We start from the raw sequence: 26328 nt of genomic DNA, 5'->3' as shown, positions 1-26328 counted from the left end.
TTCATACCAAGTGCCAGAGGCTATACTGATCTGTTGCATAAATATACCACATCCAGAATCACAGCTGTGATTGGCATCTCTAAGTTTTTGGTAATCTAGAGCCATTCTCTGAAACACATGTGGCTTTTGCACCAGGCAGAGAATTAAGCAGGTTTGTGGTAGGAATCACCTCTCTGCATCTTTCATGTCTATTATGGTAGCACAAACCTTTTGAATTTGATTGGGATGCAGAATTACTTTTGGAACACTATGTTGGTGGACTGGAGAAAGAGGTCCAGTAGCTTCCACTTGAGACTTCTTACTATAATAAGGCTCACTCCATCAATCAAAGGACAGTTACTAAATATTCCTTTTCCTGCCATACCTTCTGAGATGAGGAGAGTAATCAAAGAATGGCTCCATCATGCCATTGGACCCACGGTGGAGCTGACTCTGGACAAGATTCTGTGTATCGCATGACCTCTGTAGGTTTAACTCTGACTAGTGGACTATGGTGGATTTTTTCTTTGTTTGTTGCTTTTGTTTGTTTTGCTTTATCTTATTTTATTTCATGTCTCTGAGTTTAGCTTCAGTGCAAAGCCAATATCAAATAAGCCCAAAAGATATTTACCTCTTTCTAGTTTACAGTCACTCTGGTAAGTGGACTCACTTGTCTCTAGGAAAAGTTGTATTGAAGATAGACAAAACCCACCTGTGGTCACATTGCAGGGTCCTTTGGGGCTACACGTATGTGATCTAGTTTAGCTCTAGAAACTAGATAAGAGGCTGTGAATCTCCACTACACTGACTTATGTTAGGTTTCTGCCCACTAGACCCAAAATCATTGTCTGAATATGTCAAGAAGCACCTTGGTAGGGTGCCCTGGTATTTAATTCCTAAGTCTTGTGACCAATTGTACATTATCACATATTTTATAGGTCACACATTCTGATTACTACTTCAACCCTGTGGGTTATGCCGGTAATTTGTCCTCATCTTGTCACTGAGGCCTAAGCATTGCCTTGCCTCTTCTGCTCCTAAATCTCAGTATCCCATTTGAGATGAGGGGATTCAATTCTTGGCAACATCCTTCACTGTCATCTCCAACTGACAAACAACAGCCACCCATAGCTTTATAAGGATGCTGATGTCTGCCTTACTAATGCATTATGTAATGTATTTGTGTAGAGATTGTCCTCCAGGCTCTCCCAGGGAGGTGTGTGGTTTAAAGTGGCGGAGTAAGTTAATCAAAATAGATTTATGCCATCATTCATATTTCCCTGAGTCCTTAGGCTCCTTCCTCTACACTATGCCGGGGAAGTTCAGGCATCTCAAGTTGATGGACGATGAATTGGGCCCAAGATTCACTTAGCCAACTTAGGAGTACATTCATGCTTCTTCTAGGTGCTTGAGTCAACACATTAAATTCTGATTCCCAGGGGAGTGTACCCAACTGGTACTTCAACCTAATCAAATCTTGTATTTATCATCACTGATCTAATGCCTTTGGAATCTATCCCATACAGGTTCCCCCAGATTCCTTCCAATACAAATTGCTGAGACCCTGCAGTTTTTTTCATGTATTGGCTATCTCCAACTGGGTAAGGTCTTGCATTTCCCAGTCTGGGTTATCATTACAGGCTGAACTGTGTCTCTCCCAAATTTCGTATATTGACGTCCTAACCACTGCCTCAGAATGTGACCTAATTTGGAGATAGCGTCTTTATAGAGGTAATCAGGTCAAAATGAGGTCATTAGGGTAGGCTCTAGTCCAATATGACTGGTGTCCTTATAAAAAAGGGACATACAGTAAGAACACCACGTCAACATGAAAGCAGGGATTGGGGCTATATTTCTACAAGATAAGCACGCATCTTAACCGTAATCCTTTCAACTCTGACTTAAATTAGCAATTTTTTGGACTCCTTTTTTTCCTGTGACATTGTGGCCTGAAAAAGTGGTAAAAGTAGCTCTTACGGTATCATTAAGAGAGCAGGGTGGGATGGTATACACTGAAAATGAAGAAATTAATGCTATGAGACCTAACCGTGCCCCATGATACGAACAGAAACACCTTCCCCATCACTCCTCAGGGTCCAGGTGTGTTGGAGAAGCAGGAGACTCTTCTGACTTAAAGAATTTTCAAATAAGCAAATATTTACTGGGGCTCCTTGGCATGGACCATGCTAAGTATGAGGATATACTGGTTAAACACAAAATTCACACAGTTCTTGCTTTTGTGGAGCATATTTTTATGAACTTCATGGGACCAGTTAGAGTCGTGGGATCAGCGTGGGCACCGTCTCTAGCCTTCTGCAGAGAAGAAAACTTTTGCACGTATGGTAGAGCTGACTCTCTACTCCTATTGCAATTCCGTCTGCAACTGCCTTTTAATTCAAGGCTTTCTTCATTACCCCCCACATTCCAGAATCAAGACTTAGACTCAAGAGTAGACAAGGCACATCACAGGCCTCGAGACAGAAGGGGAGGCTTGTCAGAGATTCCAAGTCACTCAGATTTTCTATCTCAGATGGGAGGAAAAGGGCTTCTCCTTTAATTAAAAAATTCCTTTGGAGATTAGTGAGGAGGGAAGGTAGGATGTACAAGAGGATATTCTCAATTTTAACAGCTCTTAACCTGGAAGAGTAACCTAGAAAAGATGCAGAGTCTTAGTCATCATGATGGTCTCTGGCTAGAGCAGAAAAAAATAGGAGGAAGAAAAATTTTAAATATTCTTCCATCCTAATATTTTGATAATCTTGCAGGAAAAAGCCATTTTATGCAAGAGACAAAATCTCTAATCCAGAGGACATAGAAGAAAAAAAAGATTTATGTTTGACTACATAAAAACTGAAAACAGCACAGTAAAACATGATTAAAATGTTAAAAAGCAAATAGCATACTGCGGAAAAATATTTGCAACACTTACGATTGACCAGTGTATACATATGCACATATATATATATACATAAAGAGTTCTTACAAGTAATAAGAGGAAGTCCAACAACTTAATAGAAGAATTGGCAAAGGATGTGAACATACTGTTAACAGAAAAATAAATATTAGTGGCATATAAACAAATGAGAAGATGCTTAACTGCATTTGTAATTAAGGAAATGCAAATAAAACAGCAGAATAGCATTTTAACTCAGATGGACAAACTCATGGCCTGGAGAATTTGTTGGAAAATAGACATACTTGTTGGAACTGTAAATCTTTGTAGCTTCTTCGGTGGGCAATCTGGCAATATATATCAAAACTGAAAACACAATGCCCTTTGCATCAGCCGTTACCTGTTTGCTCTCTGCCTAATTCCCCACCCTTCGACTCTGCTTCGTCTCACCGGGGCTGATCCCTGCAAACTACAGTTCCCAGCCTCCTTTGCCCACTAGCTTTCAGGTAGATTCAGCCAATGGGAAGTACTGGCAGGAGATTGAAAAGTAAAAGAGCAGAATAAGCTGGGATATTTCTTTTCCCTCTTGCTTCCAGGGGCATTCCCAGCAGTGGCTGCATCTGTCTGTTAAATGACCCAGCTCCCACCAGGCAGGACAATCCTTCCCTCTATGGTCCCAGGGACCACAAAGCGTCCCCAGCTACAGCCTCTGGTCACACCATCACTTCTCTGTCCCTCTAGCCGCTAGTGGCTTTATGCTGATGCTGATCTTTGAGTGGCTTATTTTGCCCTTTCAGGCTTTATTCTACTACTTTTGAAACTGGCTCTCCATATTGAATTCCCTCTATTGAAAACAGCCTGGGGTGGAGGCTGCCCAGTGGCTAGTGATTAAGTTCAAAGCTCCACTTTAGGGGCCCAGAGTTCACAGGTTTGGATCCCAGGTGTGGACTTAGAGCTGCTTGTCAAGCCGTGCTATGGCGGCATCCCACACAAAGTAGAGGAAGATTGGCACAGATGTTAGCTCAGTGACAATCTTCCTCAGGCAAAAAGAGGAAGATTGGCAACAGATGTTAGCCCAGAGCCAATCTTCCTCACAAAAAAACCCAAAGAAAATAGCCTGGGGTGGGGGTTTTTTGATTGTTGTTCTTTGTTTTTAAACTAGACTCTAACTGATATACTCTTTGACCTTTGCGGGGGATCAAAATTTTCCTCCCCAAAATGTGTCTTTTTGCCTAGATAGAACAAAAGACTCTGAAAGAAACTTTGACCTCCCCGACTACCTGCCTAAAAGAATTTAAGATAAAAGTCCTATCCCTAGGACAGGCCATCACCATAGATAACTCTGGGTATCGGTGGACTGTAAGGGTCCCTGCTAAGCCCACTCTTATCAAAGTTCTACTTACCAAACATTTGCTTTTCCATTTCCCTGTGAATTGCCTTCCTCCTCTATGAAGTCCCAAACCACCCCCCCAACAACCTCCTTTGTCTTTACCTGAAGATGGTATTTAAGCTGGCAGCTCTGCCATTTTGGTGAGTTGCTCAGTTTTCCTGAGCGTCTCCCATGTATACATGTTATAAAGTTTTTAAAAATTTTCTCCTGTTATTCTGTCTCATGTCAATTGAATTCGTAGCCCAGCCAGAAGGACCAGGGCGTAGAGGATGTTCTCCCCCGCAACACGTTGTAGTAGTTTTCTCTACATTCCTAGATACGTGGGCACCCGTGTGCAAATACCTCAGTACAAGAATACTCAGTGAAGCACTGTTTTTAAGGGCAAACGCACAGAAGTAAGCTGGATATTTACTGATGGGTAATTCATACAATGGAATACCGCCTGGGTACCTCAAGGTATGAGGTAGATTTGTATAAGTATTGATGGGAAAGATAGCCAAGATATTATTAAGTGATAACAACAGGATGCAGAACAGTATGTATTAATAGTACAAGATAAAGGAAAATACACATATGCATATATACAGGCTTCTTAGTATGGTGGCTGAAGGACAGGCTCCAAAGACAGGCTGCCTGGGATTGTATCTCAGTTTCACAACTTGATAACTGCGTGACCCTGGGCAATTTACTTGAGCTTTCTCTTTCCTTACCTATAAAACAGGGATGATAATCCTCATCCGGCTTCTGTGAGTATTAAACGAGTTAACGCTGGAGTTGGAAAACGATAGCCTACGGGCCAAACCTGGCTGTTGCCCGTTTTTATAAATAAGGTTCCATTGGGACACAGTCACACTCATTAGCTGACACAGCTTCTCTAACTGCTTTCATTCTACAGCAACAGAGTTGACTACTCGCAAGAGAGATCAAATGGTCCACAAAGCCTAAAACACTCACAATCTGGTCTTTACAGAAAAAGTTAGCCAGCCCCTGAGTTAAATGACAGCTCAGCTGTATCATGGGCATGATGCCGCTAACTGCCTCACAGGAAGATGAGAGCTGAATGAGAGTGATGTGTCTAAATCGTAACCTGCCCATCAGATAGTTTCAGGGTTATAGAATTTATAGTCAATGTTCTTCTACAGCAAGATAAGGAGGACTGTTGGAGTCTCTGGGCTTCAGCATGTGATAAACACTGAAGTGTAGACTCTTAAAGTGTAAGTAGTTTTGAAAGATCCAAAGCTATTGGGGCCAGATAGAGGCGCCTTGGGGTGGTTTGTCACATCCAGAGCCACATTCGAGGGCTGGTTCGTTTGTAAGTTCACGGGAAGGCGCAGATGACATGACTCAGCGGTTTTCCACAGCAGGTCATCAAGGGCTCTCTCTTTTCCCCCATTTGTTTGGGTGAGATACTCACAGCTCTATAGATGCTCTTTGGAAGAATTCTACAAATTATGGGGAGAGAGCCTTGCCTGGAAATCGTGGTAGCATTTTCTCTGTAGCTATCTATTTCAGTTGTCAATTGCTAGATAATAAACCACTTCAAACTACTCATGGTTCCGACATCCGGACTCCAGGCAGGGTTTGGCTACGTGATTCTTCTGCTCCGTATGGCAACAGCCGCGGTCACTCACTTAAGCTGACTTCAGCTAGAGGCCAGCTAGGCTAGAAGGTCCAAGAAGATGTCACTCACATTTCTAGTGCCTCAGTGCTCCTCCACGTGGCCTTCCTTTCTCCACATGATCTCTCTGTATTCCATAGTCTCGCCTGAGTTTCTTCACACCGTGGCATCTAGCTTCTTGAAACAAAAATGAAAGCTTCCAGGCCCCTGACAAGCTAAACCTAGAACTGTCACAGCTTTGTTGGGAAGAAAATTTTCCTCTACCAGCTTAGGTCTAGTCGTGGGGGCCTGCAAATTAACAGATGATAGATTAACAGGAGGGAGAAAAAAACCTCGTTTTATGCACATTCATGCAGGAACATCCAAAAGAAGAGACTCTCTGAACAGTTAGGGGTAAGAATTTATATATCAACTTAACAGGAAAATGGGGAGGGGATATGGGTCTTCTATGGGAAGTGGGCTCTAGGGAGAACAGATGGAATGTATGATAGTTTGCATAATGTTTCTTTATGCAATTTCTCATCCTGGAATGTTCTGCAGATGACGGACGCTCAGCAAAGGTTTCTTTCTGCATCTGCTGTATCTCAAATATCTACACTTTAAAATAATCTTTATACCATTTTGGTGGATTGTGAGTCCTTTCAAATTCCACTTCATTCTATTTATTAATCAAGGCAAGTCACAGACCAGACCAGATTCGAGGGCAGGAAATAATCTCCACCTCTACGTGGCTGGAGAAGCATGTGCATACAGGGAGGAGAGGATTAACAGTGGTCATCTTTCAGGACTATCTGCCACAGTAGCTGAAGTTCAAGGACTTGAAAGGACAGCCTGGTTTTGGGCTTCCCTAACTGCTGCTCTAAGGACAGTCTTTCACATTAGACAGAAACAGGGAGGCCCCAGGAATGGAACATGGCCGCTTCCCTCAAGTGCCACCCCACCATTGCCCCGTCAACCTCTCCAGATGTATCATGAAGAAGCCAAGACTCGGCAAAACGCAAATCAATGTCTCACCTCTGGCACGTGTTAATGAATCAAACTGTTGATTATTGAATGTAGACTGTTACGGTGATGGAGGCAGGATGAAGTGGAACTGGTGGGGGCGGCGGGGACCAGAGAATAAAGGGCAGACATTCACCTGAAAAATCTTTTTGAAAGTGTACTAGGTATTTGCTAAATTATTTAAGTGATATTTTTCAATAGAAAATTTGAGAAATAAACAAGGAGGATAAATTGAATTGTTTAGAAGCAAGCAGCTTGTGAGACATAGGTAGAATCCATAAGATGTTTTAATAATAAATGAGCTCCCTCTGAGGCGTGTTGAACATATCCTGAACAGAAATAGTAAGAGAAGGACCAGCAGCACAGAATATTCATAATCCCCTGGTATTCATGAACACTGAATATACATAACGTACGATGAAAATAATAAGAATAATAAGAAATTTTCACATATTGAGGGGTATGGGGAAGCCATTCCGGTTTAAATCTGATTCAGCCTAAAACTTGTTTTTCCCGCAGCAGCCTGACACATGGCTCACCAAACTCACATTGTACATCTGCTTCAAACACTTTCCCAAAGCAAAGAATGTTGTCTTTAAAGATAGAGATGAATGTCTGCCTTTCTCTGATGCCAATACCAGTACTTCTTTGAAGATAAGCTTTTCTTCCCAGAGAACCAAGGTCAAGTCGACCTGCTCTGAACGTGCCAAACTGCGGCAAAACATTTCCTTGTGACTTTAGGAAAAACAATTGTATTCCTGGGGCCGGCCTGGCAGCATAGTGATTAGGTTTGTGTGCTCTGCTTCAGCGGCCTGGGGTTGCCAGGTTAGGATTCTGGGTGTGGACCTGGCACCACTCAACAAGCCACATTATGGTGGCATCCCACATAAAATAGAGGAAGGTTAGCACAGATGTTGGCTCAGTGACAACCTTCTTCAAGCAAAAAGTGGAAGATTGGCAAGAGATATTAGCTCAGGGCCAATCTTCCTCACCACACACACAAAAAAAATCATACTCGTGTCATGCTTGATATATGTTCTTTGTTCTGAAACAGCATATAGCCATGCTGTAAACCATGCTTCTCTGGAGTGCTTTCTTTCTTGGGGAAGATAACATTTCTGGGCTTGTCCTCAGCATCAGCTCATTAAATATCTTTCTTATCTGTAGATTGGTTATGGATTATTTGCATCAACAGGTATGCAAAGCAACAAAAAGTCACGATGCATTAAATACACGCAAGACATAGAAGTGCTCAGTATTCATGAAGTCATGGATGGGCCCTCCACACACAGAGAAAAGGCATGGTTATTCAGGCTAATTGACAAGTTACAGGTGTGGCCAGGTCTACTTACCCCTGGGTCTGCCCAATCTGGAAAGGATGAGTCAATGGCTCCAGGTACCTTCCATCTAATTGAACCGCTTTGCTCCATCTTTAAGTCTGATCCTTGAAACCATACGATTAGCATAGAAGCCTGCTGCAGCTGAGAGAGAGAGGGATAATGTACGAACATCGTACATCCCAGGATTCAGGTGACATGGTCCTTGTACACTGGCACCCTGTCTTAATTGTGTTAATCTTATCTCATCTCTTTCCCCTTGCTTCTTGCTGCTTGTTTCAGATTTACTTACTAAACCAAGTGATTTGTGTATCTTAATTTGTCTGTGAGCCTTTCTGTCCCATGACCTCTGAGTAAGCTTATTGGTAGGATGCTTGGCAATTACAACAGACAGTTTCCCACACAATAGAAAGTTGCCTAAATTTAGATTGAGATGTTGCGTTTTCTGCTTCCATGCTGCTAGCGTGCTAATAAATTTTTTAAAAGATTATGAGAATCAGTCTGGTCTCTGTTTCTTAATGTACCCTGGGACCCTAAGGAGATGCTAAGGGCCCATGGTTTTAAAAAGAGAGTCCCTATTAGTCCTACACTAGGTGTAAACAGAGGGCAGTGAGCGTTCTCTTGGAGGATTTATTTCTGGTGCCTGCCCCTTCCATTGCACATCTACTATTTCCTTTTTTCCTTGTTAAACACTTCAAGAGCAGCATAAAATATTGTTCTCTTTCTTCCCACCCACTTACCCCATAACCCCCTGTAGTCTAGGCTTCACACTCACTGCCCTGCTGAAATTCATCAGTTGAATGTCTCAACGACATTCTAACGAACAAATCCAAAGGTTAGTTCTCATTTCTTACCTACTTTGTCCTCTTGTGTCTTTGGCACTCTTGATCACTCCCTACTTGACACACTATCTCTTCCTGGCTTCTCTGGTACTCCAAGCCCTGGTTCTTACCCTTCTACCCCTTCTGCTCATTTCTGAGATATAAACTTTAAATCATGCTTCTCCATCTCCTTGGGTGGTGTAGGGGATCAAAATATGCCACCCCCAAATATGCCACTTTGGCATAAGGATTACTTTGAGCTGAAGACAGTTGGGAAAAAGCAGACACCAAAAAAGCTCTCTGCCCCCTTCTCCACTTGCCTAAACTTTTTTTTTTTTGAGGAAGATTAGCCCTGAGCTAACATCTGCTGCCAATCCTCCTCTTTTTGCTGAGGAAGGCTATCCCTGAGCTAACATCTGTGCCACCTTCCTCTATTTTATATGTGGGACACCTACCACAGCATGGCTTTTGCCAAGCAGTGCCATGTCCGCACCCGGGATCCGAACTGGCAAACCCCTGGCCACCATGCGCACTTAACCACTGCGCCACCGGCCGGCCCCTCCACTTCCCTAAACTCTTAATCACCAGATACTCTTACTAGCCCAGAGATGGTGCGAAGAGGATTCTGCATAACAAACCTTACTAAAACAGTCCTTGTTTTCCATTATTTTCCACTGTATATTTACCTTCCCATAGTTTGCCATGCTTGGAAGCCTAAAACCCTTTTCCTTTGCCTTGTCACTTCTCTACAAATTTCTTATTCTTTGTTAAAATGCTATATGAGCCAAGGTCTAAGCACTCCTTTGAGTTGCTTATCACTGAGTTTCTCCTGTGTGTATGCATGCTGCATGTGTTAATATACTCTGTTATTTCTTTCTTGTTAATCTGTCTTTTATCAGTCTAATTTGTAGGGTATCTGCCAGGGAACCTAGGAGGGTAGAGGAAAAAGTTTATTTTCTTCCTCTATAATGTTTTTTCTTGTCTCTGTTGGCATCCCTTCCATCTCCATCCCATTGGCCCTAGAGAGTAAATGTATAGAAGCAGGCCCAGCAAAGTGAACAGTGGAGAACAGAGGGTTCTTGGTAAGTGGTTTTTGTTCTCTGGTAGAACGCACCTCAGTGTGTGTGGAGTGATATGAGACATGTAACAAAGACCTAGCGCTAATGGCTCTCTCCAACAGACTTGCTACCCCACCACTCTTCAAGCAAAATGCTCCCAGAGATGGGCGTATAGAAGACAGGTCAGGGTAGTGGCAGCGTGGTCAATACAGCACATCCTGCGTTTTGGAGCTGCTTGATAATTTTATGTGAAGAAGCTGACAGTAGATTCAGAGACCATAATCTGAGAGTAGAAATGTGAGTGCTAAACACCACAAGGATTTATTACTGCTACCAGCTGCTCTTGGGCAAATGGCCAAATCAACGTGCCACGGACCTGTCTGACTGTGACCTTGCCTGTGTGTATGTGTGTGTGTATCTAACCTACTGGGATTCCTAAGAGATAGCTGTCTTAAAAAAATCATAAAAATAAAGAGAACAAGACCACAAATAATCAGTCTGGTCTACTGGCTGGAGGGGACTAATGGGCAGTGACGCAAGAGGGCCATAAAGTCTGAATCATATCTCTATATGTAGAATATGTTGTTAAATGCTAAAGATTTTACTTACCTCATTAATTAAATGAGAAAAACCAGGCCAGATGTTACAACTTATTCAAAGAAGTCGAAGAAGAACAAATTTACATAGAGTAAAGGAATGTTGAAATTAATGGGCAAATGAAAGCGAAACTGGCTTGGGGTGAGGCAAATGGGTTGTCCTCCACTTGAACAGAATCTGTCTGCATATCCATAGACAAGAATTATTTTGCATTGTTATCACTTCTTCCGTGGGTCAACCAATTATTTTGTGTTGCTAACAAACCTACAGAGTTGTCAAATAGCTCTCTTAGAGTTAAATCAGATAACCAGGAAAAGTGTGCTCTAGACAATGCACAGTTTGTCACTGAAGCAAACTTTTCACTACAATCTAAAGTTCTGGAAGGATACACAAAACGCTGTTAAAAATCTTTGCCCTGCAGAAAGATGGGGAAGATCTCCATGTTTTCTTTCAGTTATGTAAAATTGGCCTGTTTTGTGAGAACCTATTCATGTGAAGTTTGTTCTAAAAAAAAGAAAACAACTTTTAAAAGTTGATTTGAGTCGAGTGCTATATAATCTAAAGGATAAGCACACAGCTCTGCAGACCCAGTGACTGGGTTTGAATCCCAGATTCACCACTTACAGCAGTTTGACCTTGAACAAGTTACTTCCAAGTCAGCTTCTTTGGCTGCAAACTGGAATAAATTGATACCATCCTTCCTGGGATTATTGTGAAGATTAAATGAGAAAATGTATGCAAGGCACTTAGCACAATGGCACATGGTAAACACTCATAATATTGCTTAATAACATTATTATTATTAATTTCTATGAAACTCAAGTAACATAGAAGGGCAAGACCTGGAGAAGGGACTGCGAGGCCAAAAATCATGAGAGTCATTCCTTGAGTACCGTCTTTAGAGGGCCTCGATTGCAGACAATGCAAAGTTCAAATATGTGTTAGTACCTCAGGAAGAAAAGTTATGACTGTGAAGAGGTTCAGAACAGGCTCCCCCAAGATGTGCAACTTTGGCATGTAGAATATTTTGAGCTAAAGTCAATCAAGACCCTGCAGGCTCAAGAGAATCTTTTAACTTTCCCTTAAAGAATTTAAATTGAGGAATTTGCCCATAATTAGGGTTATTACCAAAAATTACTTCTTCTGACCTATCTGTATGCAGGGTAAACCTCTCATTACTGAACATCTGCTCTTCTTATTGTCCTGTGGATTATCCTTCTCCCCTTTGAAACCTTGGGCCTGTATCCCATTCCTTGGATCAAGATGGCATGTGTACCTCATTTTACCTTTCTTTCTTGGAAGCTCTCGTGTATGTGGGGTCTCTGACTCTCTTGGGTATGTAGGTTCCCATACATACAAAATTAAATTTTGTTTTCTTTAGTTAACCTGTTTTATGTCAATTTAATTCTTAGACCAGCCAGAAGAACCTAGAAGGGTAGAGGAAACTTTCTTCTGTAGGGAGGAAGACTTTTCCTCTACCTAATGTGGGTTTGTCTGGCCAGAGAACGAATTAAATTCACATGAGATAGAATAGCAGGAGAAAATTGAACAAAGTTTTATGAGGACCATGGCCCGGGGCCTTTCCTCCTGAAGGAAGAAAGGGTACCAAAGAAGTGGGGTGCACAGAGTGGTTATAAACCCCCAAACGGGATATTTCACATATGATTGAAATGTCCCTTCCACAATAGTCACAAGATTGCCCCGTCCTTCGGCACAGCACTTGATGGACACAGCAGGTAGTGGGTCTGCTACCTTGGAGGGCATAGCGGGAGGCAAGTCTATTGTCTGGAGCTGGGTGGTCACAGGTGAGTGCAGCAATCAGTTCCTAGCCTAAGGAAAGAGGCTTAATCCTTAAAGAAATGCCAACGTTGGGAGGAGGAGGGAAGTCAGTTACAGGAGGTCACCAGACAAGCACAATAAACAAATGCAGATTTAAGTCCTTGCCTTCCCCATTGGTTAAGAGTTTCTAGAGACAAGGTCACCTCCTTTCTTCTTCTTGGTACAGAGAGGGAGGCACCTTTACAGATGGAGATTTCCTTTACAACGTAAATGTCTCCTAACAAAGGGCAAGCAAGCTCCACCCCTCAGAGCCTCCTTCCCTGTCCCAGTTTATCAAAAGCAGTCAGCCTCAAATAATCCTCATGCCAAAGAGACATATCTTGGGGTGGCCAAACCCAGGTCCCCACACTTCCTCCCTCACAACTGGAGCAGTTGAAAGTGACCTGTATTAGCCAGTTCATAATATCTTAGAACTTTAGAGTTGGAAGTAATCTTAGTCCAATTTTTTTCTTTTCTTTTTTTTTTTTAAAGATTTTATTTTTTCCTTTTTCTCCCCAAAGCCCCCTGGTACATAGTTGTATATTCTTCGTTGTCGGTCCTTCTAGTTGTGGCATGTGGGACGCTGCCTCAGCGTGGTTTGATGAGCAGTGCCATGTCCGCACCCAGGATTCGAACCAACGAAACACTGGGCCTCCTGCAGTGGAGCGCGTGAACTTAACCGCTCGGCCACGGGGCCAGCCCCCAATTTTTTTCTTTGCAGGCAATTTTTATCGACATGTCACTTGCTTTGATGTCACAGTAAAGCGTAAAGGATGGTAATGGGAGGGCTGTTATAAGTGAAGGAGATCAGAATGTGCTACCCCAAAATATGCCAAAATATTTATTATTTAGAGCTAAAGGCAATTCAGAATCAACAGATGCAGAAAGAAGTCTTCTTGGAGATTCCCTTATCTGACTAAAAGTGAGAACTTCTGAAAAATGAGGACTACCACAAATTCTCCTTCTAGGGGAATTTTATGTCTGTGAAGAAGATGTGAAGTTGGCACTGAGATGAGTCAACACAAACAAATCTTACTAAAATAATCCTTATCTTCCATTAGTTTCCTCATATATATGTATATATATATATATATATATATATATTTTTTTTTTTTTTTGAGGAAGATTAGCCCTGAGCTAACATCTGCCACCAACCCTCTTTTTGCTGAGGAAGACTGGCCTTGAGCTAACATACATGCCCATCCTCCTCTACCTTGTATGTGGGACACCTGCCACAGCATGGCTTGACAACGGTGCCATGTCTGCACCTGGGATCCGAACTGATGAACCCCAGGCTGCCGAAGTGGAACATGCAAACTTAACTGCTGGGCCACTGGGCCAGCCCCACCTCATATGTGTATCTTTCCATAATTTACCACCTGCAAGCCCAAATTTCCTTTCCTTTGCTAGTCACTTTATCACCCTTTGTTAAAATGGCATATAAGCTCTCAAGTTTAACCCCCTCTTTAAGTTTTCGCTTCTTTTCTGTGAAGCCCCCATGCAAATAAAATTAAAATATTAAGATCAATAAAAGTTTGTATGCTTTTCCCCCTATTTCCTGTCTTTTGTCAGTTTAATTTGTAGGCTGCAGTTACAGCAGTTAAGAGAGTAGAGGAGAGTTTTTTTTCCCCTGGAGAAATAACTGTTAGGAAGACCAGATTCCATGGCAATCCCAGGGGCCCAGAAATGGGAAAGATGGCTGATTGTGAAAAGGGAGCTGAGGAGCCAAGTTTCCTGTTCCTCTAAAGATAAGAAAGGCTTTCTCACCAACACCCCTCAACTTCCTCACCCGGCACTTCACTCTGATCATCCATTTCCTATCTCTCTTCCTTTCTCTTTTCCGCTTTCCCTTTGGCCTCTCTGGAACAGATTGAAAATCAAGCAAAGTTTAATGAGTTTCTACCAGAGACACTATGTTTTTGCAAACATTTACTTCTCTGTCTTTTGATGTATCGCACAAATAGAATCCTTCCTTCAGAATCAAGCCAGGAAATAAAAACAGTAACTGGCTTATCCAACCTTGGACATATTTGGAGAAAAACCTTTTTCTCCACTGACTTAAGTCTTGCAGCCAGGGGCCTGCGAATTAAACTGAAAATAGACAGATTAACCGGAGAAAGGAAAACAGGTTTTCTTCCTACACTTGCAGGGGCATTTAGAGAAAGAGGCTCCCTGACTGCTGGAGATAAGGGTTTATATACCAACTTAATAACGGAAAGGGAGTGGGGAGAAAGGCTTCTATGGGAAGAGCAAATGTGCTTTTGGGGAAACAAACAGAAGGTGTGACAGTTTGATGATGTTCGTTTATGCAATTTCTCATCGCTGTGGGAGTGGTCAGTCCTCTCCCTGGGAATGAAGCTCCCCTGCAGAGGGAATTTGTGGCAGCTTCTCTCCCAGATGCCTCTGCCTTTTAGTCAGACAAGGGAAGCTTTGAAAGGCTTCTTTCTGCGTCGGCTGTTATCCTCAGTTTAAAATAATCTTCATATCAAGTCTAGGGATCTGAGTAGGTCTCCACAATGTTCTGATCTAAATGGAAAGAAAGGCACTTGAAGGGAAATTCCATAAATTTGGGGGGTTTTGCATATATAATTTCAGATGACACATTCAAACTTATTTTGTAGAAAATAATAAGTTGTATGAAAATATAGTGATCTTTTTACTGTAAGTTTCTATGAAAAAGGCTGCTGAACTCTGACTATCAAAGTCAGCGGCTCCTGTTTTAAAGAGCACAGAGCATATGTAATAATGACTTTTTCCCATAAGTTTCAATTTCCTATTCTACAGTGTGAAGGAGAGAATTCAGTAGAGAACAAAACATTTAATACCTTTCAAACTTGTCACCTCTCATCCCCAGAATATGGGAACAAGGAGCACCTTGATATCCTGGGGGCATGTGAGAAGTACCACCATTTTGTGAGAGTGTCGAGCATTCCATCCCTCTCCTATTGTGTTCACCCTAATGTTTAGAGCTATACTTTCCAGCCCCCCTGTATTTTGTGAGTTTGTTCTGTATCTCTGTGCCACGACATTTTCCAGTTTGAGGTACTGGGGCAATCCGATTGTTTTGTGAGCGTATAGTAGAAGGCCACCAACTTGCTCTCACAATATGATGTTTTTATCTGGCCAGTCAAGTGTCCTCAAACTGTGATTTAGTTTAAGCTTGTGGCTTCATCCAAGTCTGTCTTCTTTCCTGACTTGCCCTGAACTCTCAAACTCCCAGTGCCTTTCTTAGGACTCTTTTTGGTAGATCCAAGTCTACAATGAATAAGTGCTTTATTGTCTATGTATTCATTCAACAAATATGAATTAAGCATTTATTATTTGCTGAGCATGTTCCAGACTTCTGGAAACACAAAAAGAATAAAACACATTATGGGCTTTCATAAATCTCAATCTAGTAAAGAAGAAAGACATGCAAATAAACTCTTGATATATGATGTGATATGTGTTATAATACAGATGAGTACAACAGAAACTTCCTTAAATGACCTCTTTTTAACCTACTCACTGGAGTAACCAATGCTCATGATTCCTTTAGTAAAATATTTTTGCTATCCATAGCAGTTTGAACATTTTCGATCAGTAGCTTCAGGTCTACACACTCAACCACTTCTGCTTTTAACAGCCACATTGCATTCTTACTAATGGATGTGCAAGAACAATAAAGGGGCTGGCCCCGTGGCCAAGTGGTTAAATTCATGCAGTCTGCTTCAGCAGCCCAGGATTTTGCTGGTTCAGATCCTGGGCGTGGGCCTAGCACCGTTCATCAAGCCATACTGAGTGGTGTCCCACATAGTACAGCCAGAAGGACCAACAGCTACAATACAGCACTATGTGCTGGGGGCTTAGGGGAGAAGAAGAAGGGTAAAAAAAAGATTGGCAACAAATGTTAGCTCAGGGGCCAATCTTTAGAAAACGATAAGAAGAAAAAAGCGAAATTTGCTCAACTGTTATTTATTATAAACGTATAGTAATTGAAACAATGTATAGTGTAGGGGGATAGAATTTTGATATTTGAAAATGAAGCATGGCAGATCAGTGGGGTAAAGAGAGACTATTCAATAAATTGAGCTGGAAAAATAATTATCCATATAAAAAAATGAAATTGGATCTCTAACTCACACCAACCACAGAGAGATTAAGGATTTGACTGTCAAAGTAAAATTTTAAAACTTTGAGTAGCAAATATATAAATACGTTTCTGGCTTTGGGCTAGAGAAGGAGTTCTTAAGACACAGAAAGTACTAATCCTAAAGGATGTGAAACTTCTGCCCATGTTAAAATTAAGAAAATGTGTTCAACAAAAACACCTTAAAGAAAACAAAAAATCAAGACACAAATTCAGAAAAGATATATTCAACACACATAACTGACAAAGGATTAGTATCAACTATAAAAATAACTACTATAAATCAATAAGAGAAGGACCAACCACCAGAAAACAAAATGAACAAAGATCATGAACAGGTTTTACATCCAAAGAAGAAACACTATGTTCAATAAAAATAAAGAGACACTCAACTTCAACAGAAATCAGGACCACAATCAAGACCATAATGAGATGCTATTTTCTACCCATTTGATTGGCAAAAATGAAGAGATCTAATAATGTCAAGTACTGGGGAGGATGTGGACCAAGAGGATGTCTTAAACATTGCTGGGAAGGATATATATTTGGTTTAGGCATTTTTGAGGGAAGTAACCCTACTCCCAACTATATACCTAAGGGAAATTCTAGCTTATGTACACCAGGACCCAAATGCAGGAATGTTTGCTATACCACTGTTTATAATAGTAAAAACAAACAAACAAAACAGCTAAATGCCCTTCAACGGGAGAGTGAATAGATCGAAAATATTATATAGCAGTGAAAATGAATAAATAAAATTGGGTATATCAATATGGAAGAATCCTGGTAATCTTACCTTGAGTGAAATGTTACACTCAATGTAATCTTACATTGAGTGAAAAAGCCAAGACTGATAATATTATATATAACATGATATCCATTTGACAGAAATTCAGAAATTATGAAAATTAAACAATATATTTTGGGGCACACACAGATATATGTGTTGAAAAAACAACTTTAAATGACAACGCGATACAATCAGACACAGAGCATGTGGGGTACTCTACAAGTTAAGAGACGTGTGCTCTGTGAAAGGATTTGAACTGAATACTGCAGGGAGTAGGAGGTCATTGACAGCTATTAAGCAGGGGACAAACATTTTCAAATTTGCTTTTAAAAAATATCATTCCGGTGGCTCTGTGGAAGATCATCTACAAGTACATAGAAACAAAACCCTCCTTGGTTAAAGCATAAGAATAACACGAACAAATGAAAAGCACATAAAACCATGCTCTTTTCTTTCTTTCTTTTTTGGTAACAGTTAAATGAAGTATACAAATACACTCTCAAAACTTCTATTTGAAAAGGAAAGAAAATGTCGAGTGCTCCATTCATTTATTCAACAATTATTTTCTGAGTGCCTACGGACGCCAGGACTACTTAAGGCAATGGGGATGTAGTATTGGAAACAATAAAGCTTCTTCCTTCTTTTTTCTTTTAACAGCTTTGCAAAATATGATCCATATACCATACCATTCATTCATTTAACGTGTATAATTCACTGGTTTTTAGTATATTCACAGAATTGTGGAACAATCATCTTAATTGATTTTAGAGCATTTTTATCACCTCAGAAAGAAAGCCTGTACTCTTTAGCTATCACTCCCTTATCCCCTCAGACTGCCTAGCCTTAAGCAACAACTAATCTACTTTCTGTCTCTATAAATTTCCCTATTCTGGACATTTCATATAAATAGAATCATACAATATGTGGTCGTTTGTGTCTGGCTTCCTTCACTTAGCATAATGTTTTCAAGGTTCATGCACGTTGTAGCATGGACCAGTTATTCATTGTTTTTTATAGCTGAGTAAATATTCTATGGTGTTGTATGGATACACCACATTTTAGTTATCCATTCATTAGTTGATGGACATTTGGGTTGTTTCTACCTTTTGGCTCTTATAGTATTGCTTCTATAAATATTCATGTATGAATTTTTGTGTAGACATATGTTTTCACTTTTCTTGGGTTTATTCCTAGCAATGGAATTGCTGGGTCGTATAGTAATTCTATGTCTAACTTTTTGAGGAGCTGCCACACTGTTTTCCAAAGTGATGGAACCATTTAACATTCCCTCCAGCAGTATATGAGTATTCTGATGGCTCCACATTCTCAAAACTTGTTAGTACCTGATTTTTTTATTCTATCCATCCAAGTGGGTGTGCAGTGGTTTTGATTTGCATGTTCCTAATGACTAATGATATGGAGCATATTTTCATGTGTTTATTAGCCATTGGTATATCTTCTTTGAAGAAGTGTCTATTCAGATCCTTTACCCATTTTTAATTGGGTTGTCTTGTTATTACTGAACTGTAAGAGTTCTTTATATTCTAGACACAAGTCCCTTATCATATATGTGATTTGCAAAGATTTTCTCCCATTCCCTGGGTTGTTTTTCATTTCCACAACAGTGCCCTTTGATATACAAAAGTTTTTAATTTTGATGAAGTCCATTTTTTCTTTGTTGTTCATGCTTTTGGTGTAATCTCCAAAAATCCATTGTCAAAACAAGGTTATGTAAGATTTACCCCTTTTTCTTCTAAGATTTTTGTAGTTTTAGCTCTTGCATTTAGGTATTTCATAAATTTTGAGTTAACTTTGTATATGATGTGAGGTAATGGTCCAACTTCATTCTCTTCCATGTGGCTGTCCAGTTGTTTCAGCATCATTTATTGAAAAAAACTATTCTTTCCAAATTGAATGATTTTGGCACTCTTGTTTAAAATCGGTTTACCATAGGCACATAGGCTTACTTCTGGACTTTTAATTCTATTCAGTTGATCTATATGTGTATCCTTAAGCCAGTACTACAGCTTTGGATTAAGTTTTGAAATCAGAAAATGTGAGTCTTCCAGCTTTATTCTTCTTTCCAAGATTGTTCTAGCTATTCTAGGTCTTTGCAATTCCATATCAATTTTAGAATCAGCTTGTCAATTTCTTCAAAGAAATCAGCTGGGAGTCTGATTAAATTTATAGATCAACTTGGGGAGTATTGTCATCTCAACAATATTATATCTTCCAATCCATGGACATGGGATGTTTTTCCCTTTCTTTAGGTTTTCTTCAATTTCTTTCAATAATTTTTTGTAGTTTTCAGAGTATAAGTTTTACATTTCTCTTATTAATTTTATTCCTAACATTGTATTCTTTTGATGCTATTGTAAATGGAATTGTTTTCTTAATTTCATTTCTGGATTGTTACTGGAAGTATACAGAAACACAATTAATTTTTGTGTGATGATCTGTTATCCTGCAACCTTGCTAAACTAGTTAATTAGTTCTAGTCTCCCCTTTGAAGGCTTAAACTCTAGTTGGAGATCAAGGCTGGGGAAGGGAAGGACCAAGGACTTATATTTTTTACTGTTCATGCTTCACATTTGATGTATAAAATTAAGCCCATGCATTGCTTTCATAGAGATAAAAATAACACTAAAAGCATCCTGGCACAGTCCCAAGACAACTCTTTGCAACTGCCGCTCTTCAGCCCTTGATGTCTACAGTTAAAACCAGTCTGGGGTTCCACTGTGAACTTTTTCCCTCCCTAAAGCTGCTTTGGGGCTCTTCACTCTGAGGAAAAAAGAAAGAGAGAGAAATGTTTTTAAATTCTAAAAATATTTTAAGGTAATATTCTACAAGAGCTTAGCCATTAAAAGTAAGAAACTCTCTTCATCAAACATCAATAGGTATCTGACAAAGGTGGCATCTCAAATCAATGAAGTAGAAGACTTTTAAATAAATGGTTCTGGGACAACTGGGTAGCCACTTGGAAAAATAATAAATTCAAATGGATTAGGGATCTAGATGTAAAAAAAATGAAACCATTCAAGTACTAGAAACAAATGTGAGTAGATTCCTCTTTAACTTCAGTGTAGGTAATGGCTTTCTAACTCTAACTCAAAATTAAGAGGTAAGAAAAGAAAAGATTTTAAAATCACATGACCATCTCAAAAGATGCAGAGAAAGCATTCAATAAGATATAGCATCCCTTTATGATAAAAACTCTGAATAAAATGGGTATAGAAGGAAAATACCTCAACACAATAAAGGCCATTTATGACAAACCAACAGCCAACATCATACTCAACTGTGAAAAACTGAAAGCCATCCCTCTAAGATTAGGAACAAGACAAGGATGCCCACTTTCACCACTCTTGTTTAACATAGTATTGAAAGTACTAGCCAGAGCAATTAGTCAAGAAAATAAATAAAAGGGACAAAAATTGGAAAGGAAGAAGTAAAATTGTCACTATTTGCAGATGACATATTTTTATACATAGAAAACCCCAAAGAATCCACCAAAAAACTATTAGAAATAATAAATGAATACAGTAAAGTTGCTGGGTACAAAATCCACATACAAAAATCAGTTGCATTTCTATACACTAACAATGTAGTAACAGAAAGAGAAACCAAAAATACAATCCCATTTACCAGAATGAACAAAAAGAATAAAATACCTAGGAATAAATTGAACCAAAGAGGTGAAAGATTTGTACACTGAAAACTAAAAAATGTTTTTGAAAGAAATCTAAGAAGACACAAAGGAATGGGAAAATTTTCCATGCTCATGTTTTGGAAGAATTAACATAGTTAAAAGTGTCCAAACATCCTAAAGCAATCTATAGATTCAATGCAATCCCTATCAAAGTTCCAACAACATTTTTCACAGAAATAGAACAAAGAATCCTAAAATACATATGGCACAACAAAAAACCCTGAATAACAATCCTGAGAAAAAAGAAAAACCTGGAGGTACCACACTCGCTGATTCCAAAATATACTACAAAGCTATAGTAATCAAAACAGCATGGTACTGGCACAAAAACAAACACACAGATCAACGGAACAGAGTCCAGAGTCCAGAAATAAACCCACACATCTATGGACAGCTAATTTTCAACAAGGGAGCCAAGAACATAAAATGGAGAAAGGAAAGTCTCTTCAATAAATAGTGTTGGGAAAACCAGACAACCACATGTGAAAGAATGAAAGTAGACCATTATCTTACGCTATACACAAAAATTAACTCAAAATGGATTAAAGACTTGAATGTAAGACCTGATACCATAAAACTCCGAAAAGAAAACGTAGGCAGTATGCTCTTTAACATCAGTCTTAGCAGTCTCTTTTCGTATATCGTGGCTACTCGGCAAGGGAAACAAAAGAAAAAATAAGCAAATGGGACCACGTCAAACTAAAAAGCTTCTGCACAGCAAAGGAAACCATCAACAAGATGAAAACACAGCCTAACAATTGGGAAAAGATTTTTGCAAATCATATGTCTGATAAGAGGTTAATATCCAGAATATATAAAGAACTCATACTATTCAACAACAAAAAAAACCTAATGAAAAAATGGGCGAGGATCTGAACAGACGCTTTTCCAAAGAAGATAAACAGATGGCCAACAGGCGTATGAAAAGATGTTCAACATCACTAATTATTAGGGAAATGCAAATCAAAACTACAATGAGATATCACCTCACGCCCATCAGAATGGCTATAATTAATGAGACAAGAAGTAACAAGTGTTGGAGAGGACATGGAGAAAAAGGAACTCTCATACTCTGCTAGTGGGAACTTAAACTGATATAGCTACTGTGGAAAACAGTGTGGACATTCCTCAAAAAATTAAGACTAGAACTACCATATGATCTAGCTATTCCACTTCTGGGTATTTTTCCAAAGAATATGAAAATACTAATTGAAAAAGATATTTTCCACCCCTATGTTCATCACAGCATTATTCACGATAGCCAAGACTTGGAAACAACCCAAGGATGCCCACCAACAGATGGATGGATAAAGGTGACGTGGCATACATATATAATGGAATACTACTCAGCTATAAAGAAAGATGAAATCTTGCCATTTGTGACAACATGGATAGACCTTGAAGGTAGCAGGCTAAGCGAAATAAGTCAGATGGAGAAAGCCAAATACCATATGATTTCACTCATATGTGGAAGATAAAAAACAACAATAACAAACAAACTCATAGATATAGAGATTATATCAGTGATTTCTAGAGGGAAAGGTGGGGTGGGAAGAGGGACACGGGAGTTAAAGTGCACATGTGTGCAGTGATGGGTTATAATTAGTCTTTGGGTGGTGAACATGAGGTAGTCTACACAGAAATCAAAGTATAATGATGTATGCCTGAAATTTATATAATGTTGTAGACTAATTTAAAAAAAAAAGAAAGACTGATAAATTTGACTACATGAAAATGTTTAAATGTGATGACAAAAAAACACCATGAACAAAGTCAAAAGACAATTGACAAGTTGAGGGAAAATGTTCACAACATATACTGTAGACAAGGGGCTTATATCCTTAACACGCAAAGAACCCTCAAAAATTAAAGGAGAAAAGACCAAAAACTCAATAGGAAAATAGGAAAAAGACATGGACAAGTCACACAAATCAAAAAAAAGATAGAAAAATGGGACTCAAACATAGGAAAAAATGTCAAACTCACTCATTATTGGAGAAATGCAGATTAAAATCACACTGAGATACCATTTCTCACCTGGCAAAATTTAGACTTGCAAAAATTTAGAAACATTCTGACAATACATTCTGTTGCTGAGGCTATAGGAAGTACACGGTTTCCTACATTAGTGATGGGAATGCAATTTGGTAGGACCCTTCTGGACGGCAATTTGGTAACACCTAACAAAACTACAGATGCACTTATCTTTCAACCCAGCAATCCCATTTCTAGGAATTTACCCTGGAGATACACCTCCAGCAATATAAAAATACATATCCACAAGGTTATTGCAGGTTTGATTGTAATTACAGAATATTGGGGCAGGCCCAGTGGCACAGTGGTAAAGTTTGTACATTCCACTTTGGCGGCCCGGGGTTTGCCCATTCAGATCCCAGGTGTGACCTACACACCGCTTAACAAGCCATGCTGTGGCAGGCGTCCCACATCTAAAGTAGAGGAAGATGGGCACTGATGTTAGCTCAGGACCAGTCTTCCTCAGCAAAAAGAGGATTGGTGGCAGATGTTAGCTCAGGGCTAATCTTACTTAAAAAAAAAAAAACCCGAAATATTGCAGCAATCTAAATGTCCATAAATAGGAGATTAGTTGAATCAACTGTGGCACATCCACACAAGGGAGGACTATGCAACTTTACCAAAGAATAAGGAAGATCTCTACAAACCAATATGAAGTGATTTCCAGAACATGTAGTTAAGTGGGAAAAAGTCCAAAAGAATATCTATAGTATGCTTCACGTAATGTAAGAAAGAAGGATATATAAGAAAACACACATACACAGGCTCTATGGGCAAAATAAATACAGGAAAGATAAGCTGGAACCTAAACAGCTTTGTTACAGGGAATGAATGGGAAAGGGTGGAAATGAGCAGGGAGAATGAGATTGTGGTAGCGGGATGAGGAGGAAGTAAGGGAGCTGCGAGCGTGATGCTGGAGCCAGACTGTCTATGTTTGAATCCTGGGCTCCGGCACCTGCTGTGCATCTGGAACAGTCCCTGACACAACGCACATGCTCAACTAACGCTACTTATTACTAAATGCATTCCTAAGTATTTTACAGTCTTTGTCAACTATTGTGACTAGACTATTTTCCCATTTCAATTTCTGGATGATTACTTCTGGAATTATGAAAACATATTGATTTTTATACCTTTGATATATTTATCTTGAATGCAACTACCATATCATTGCTTTGATTGATCCCAGTAGCTTTTTTCCTTTTTACTAAAGTCTTTGGGATTTCCAGGCATAATCTAATAATCAGCCAAAAGGGATCATTTATCTTTTCTTTTTTAATATGTATGCCAGTTATTTCACTTTTTTTAATCTGAGTGAATTTACCAGAAGATTTAAGATAGTAAAAATTATAGTTATGGATGGCATCCCTATCTAGCTTCAAATTTTAATATTGCACCATTTAAAATAAGAAAAAGACAGAAATAATATAAAGGAAAAGACTGATAAATTTCATTACACTGAAATGAAAAACTCTGTTCACCAAAAGACCCCATAATGAAAGTGAAGACACAAGCTTCAGATGGGAAGAGATTTGGCACACATATATAATCCTGACAAAGGATTAGAAGGATCAGAATCCAGAAAATGTAAATAATTTTTACAAGTAAGTAAGAAATACCGAACAACTTATAAGGAAAATGGGGGGAAGGTATTGGGGATGTTTGGATTTCGAGGGACAATAAATTGTGGGGAAGTGATTAGAAAATACACGGGGGAAACTAATGGAAGATAAGGGTTATTTCAGTAAGGTTTGTTTATGCAAAACCTTTTTGGTGCTGGCTCTCCATCTCCGCTGATGAGCTACTCTCCTCTTCCTGGTACAGGAGAAGGGGGACACCTTCACAAGGGAAATTTATGCCATACTTTTAGGCAGTAAAGGGGAAGGCAGAGAACGGTTTCTGAATTTGTTGATTTTTTATTGCCTTTAGCTCAAAATAATCCTTATGCCAAAGTGGCATATTTTGCGGTGCCATATCCTGATCATCTTCAAAGGCTTATACAGACATTTCACAAATGAACAAACAATAAAAAAATGAAAATAAGCACAAACTCACTGGTAATCTGGGAAAGGTAAATTAAAACCATAAGGAGATATAATTTTATACCTACCATATTGCCAAAAAAAAGAAAGTAAGTACTGCCAAGGATGAAGAGCAAGAGGCAATCTTATACACGGCTGACGGGAGTCTAAGTGGTGTGTTCAATTTTGAAACCAATTTGGCACTATCTGGAAAAGCTGAAATGGATGTGCCCTATGACTCAGCAATTCCACTTCCTGGCTGTGTACCTGGAGAAACACTTGTATCGGGCATGAGAAGGAATACAAAAATATTCATAGCTGGATGGTTGATAATAGCAAAATGCTGAAAATTGTCCATATATCCTCAAGTAGAATGGACAAATAAAGTCTGAGAGAATATAATAAAATACTGACAGTAGAGAAAATAAACAATAGTTACATCAGCTAAAAATCTATACATTTCATAGACACAATATTGAGCGAAAAAAGCAGGCTGTCAGCAAACATGTGTAGTATGATTCCACTTAAGTTAAAAATGTAAAAATAAAACTATATGTTTTAAGGATGCATGCATATTTGGTTAAACTATGAAGACAATCAAGAGAATGAGGAAGATCAAAACCAGGATGGAAATACTTTCAGGCAAGATTGGATGGTTTCAAGAAGGTGCCCACTGGATATTTCTCAAAACTGAGTATTTCTCAAACTGGGTGGTGGGTGGTATTAGTGTTCCTTTGATTGTTATTTTCAATATCACTGGTTCCTAAACTCAGCTGCACACTGGAATCACCAATGGAGCTTTTAAAAATACTGATGCCTAGTTTCACCTCAGAAATTCTGATTTAATTGTTACGAGATCTGGCAAAGATTATGCTAATTTTTTTCTAAAAATGTGTCACTCTAAACATAGTTGGCCTCATTCATGATTTTTTTACAAACTTTTTATTTTGAAATAATTTTAGACATGCTAAAGTTGCAAAAATAGTACAAAGTTCCCATATATCTTTCACCCAGCTTCCTCTAATGTTAACATCTTATATAACTATAGCATAATTATCAAATGCAGGAAATTAACATTGATACTGTAAAGGAGGAAGACATTTTCCTCTACCCTTCTAGGTTCTTCTGGCTC

The 26328-nt window shown here is 39.3% G+C and overlaps 1 long non-coding RNA gene across 3 annotated transcripts in view; it reads left to right on the top strand.

Moving 5' to 3' along the window:
- LOC139041654 (uncharacterized) overlaps positions 1 to 26328 on the top strand; it is a 130668-nt gene that overhangs the window by 29284 nt on the left and 75056 nt on the right. Inside the window, exon 4 of one of the 3 annotated variants that reach the window (XR_011497192.1) lies at positions 13639 to 14066. The exons of the other annotated variants lie outside the window; for them this stretch is intronic. This is a non-coding gene — a long non-coding RNA (uncharacterized lncRNA). Of the gene's footprint in view, positions 1 to 13638; positions 14067 to 26328 lie in introns of those variants that run through there. 3 annotated transcript variants of the gene reach the window in all.

This window comes from Equus asinus, chromosome 22, assembly GCF_041296235.1.
Source record: "Equus asinus isolate D_3611 breed Donkey chromosome 22, EquAss-T2T_v2, whole genome shotgun sequence".
Classification (NCBI taxonomy): Eukaryota; Metazoa; Chordata; class Mammalia; order Perissodactyla; family Equidae; genus Equus; species Equus asinus.
Note: the sequence above shows the minus strand (reverse complement) of the source record. Positions and strands in the feature narration are given on the sequence as shown.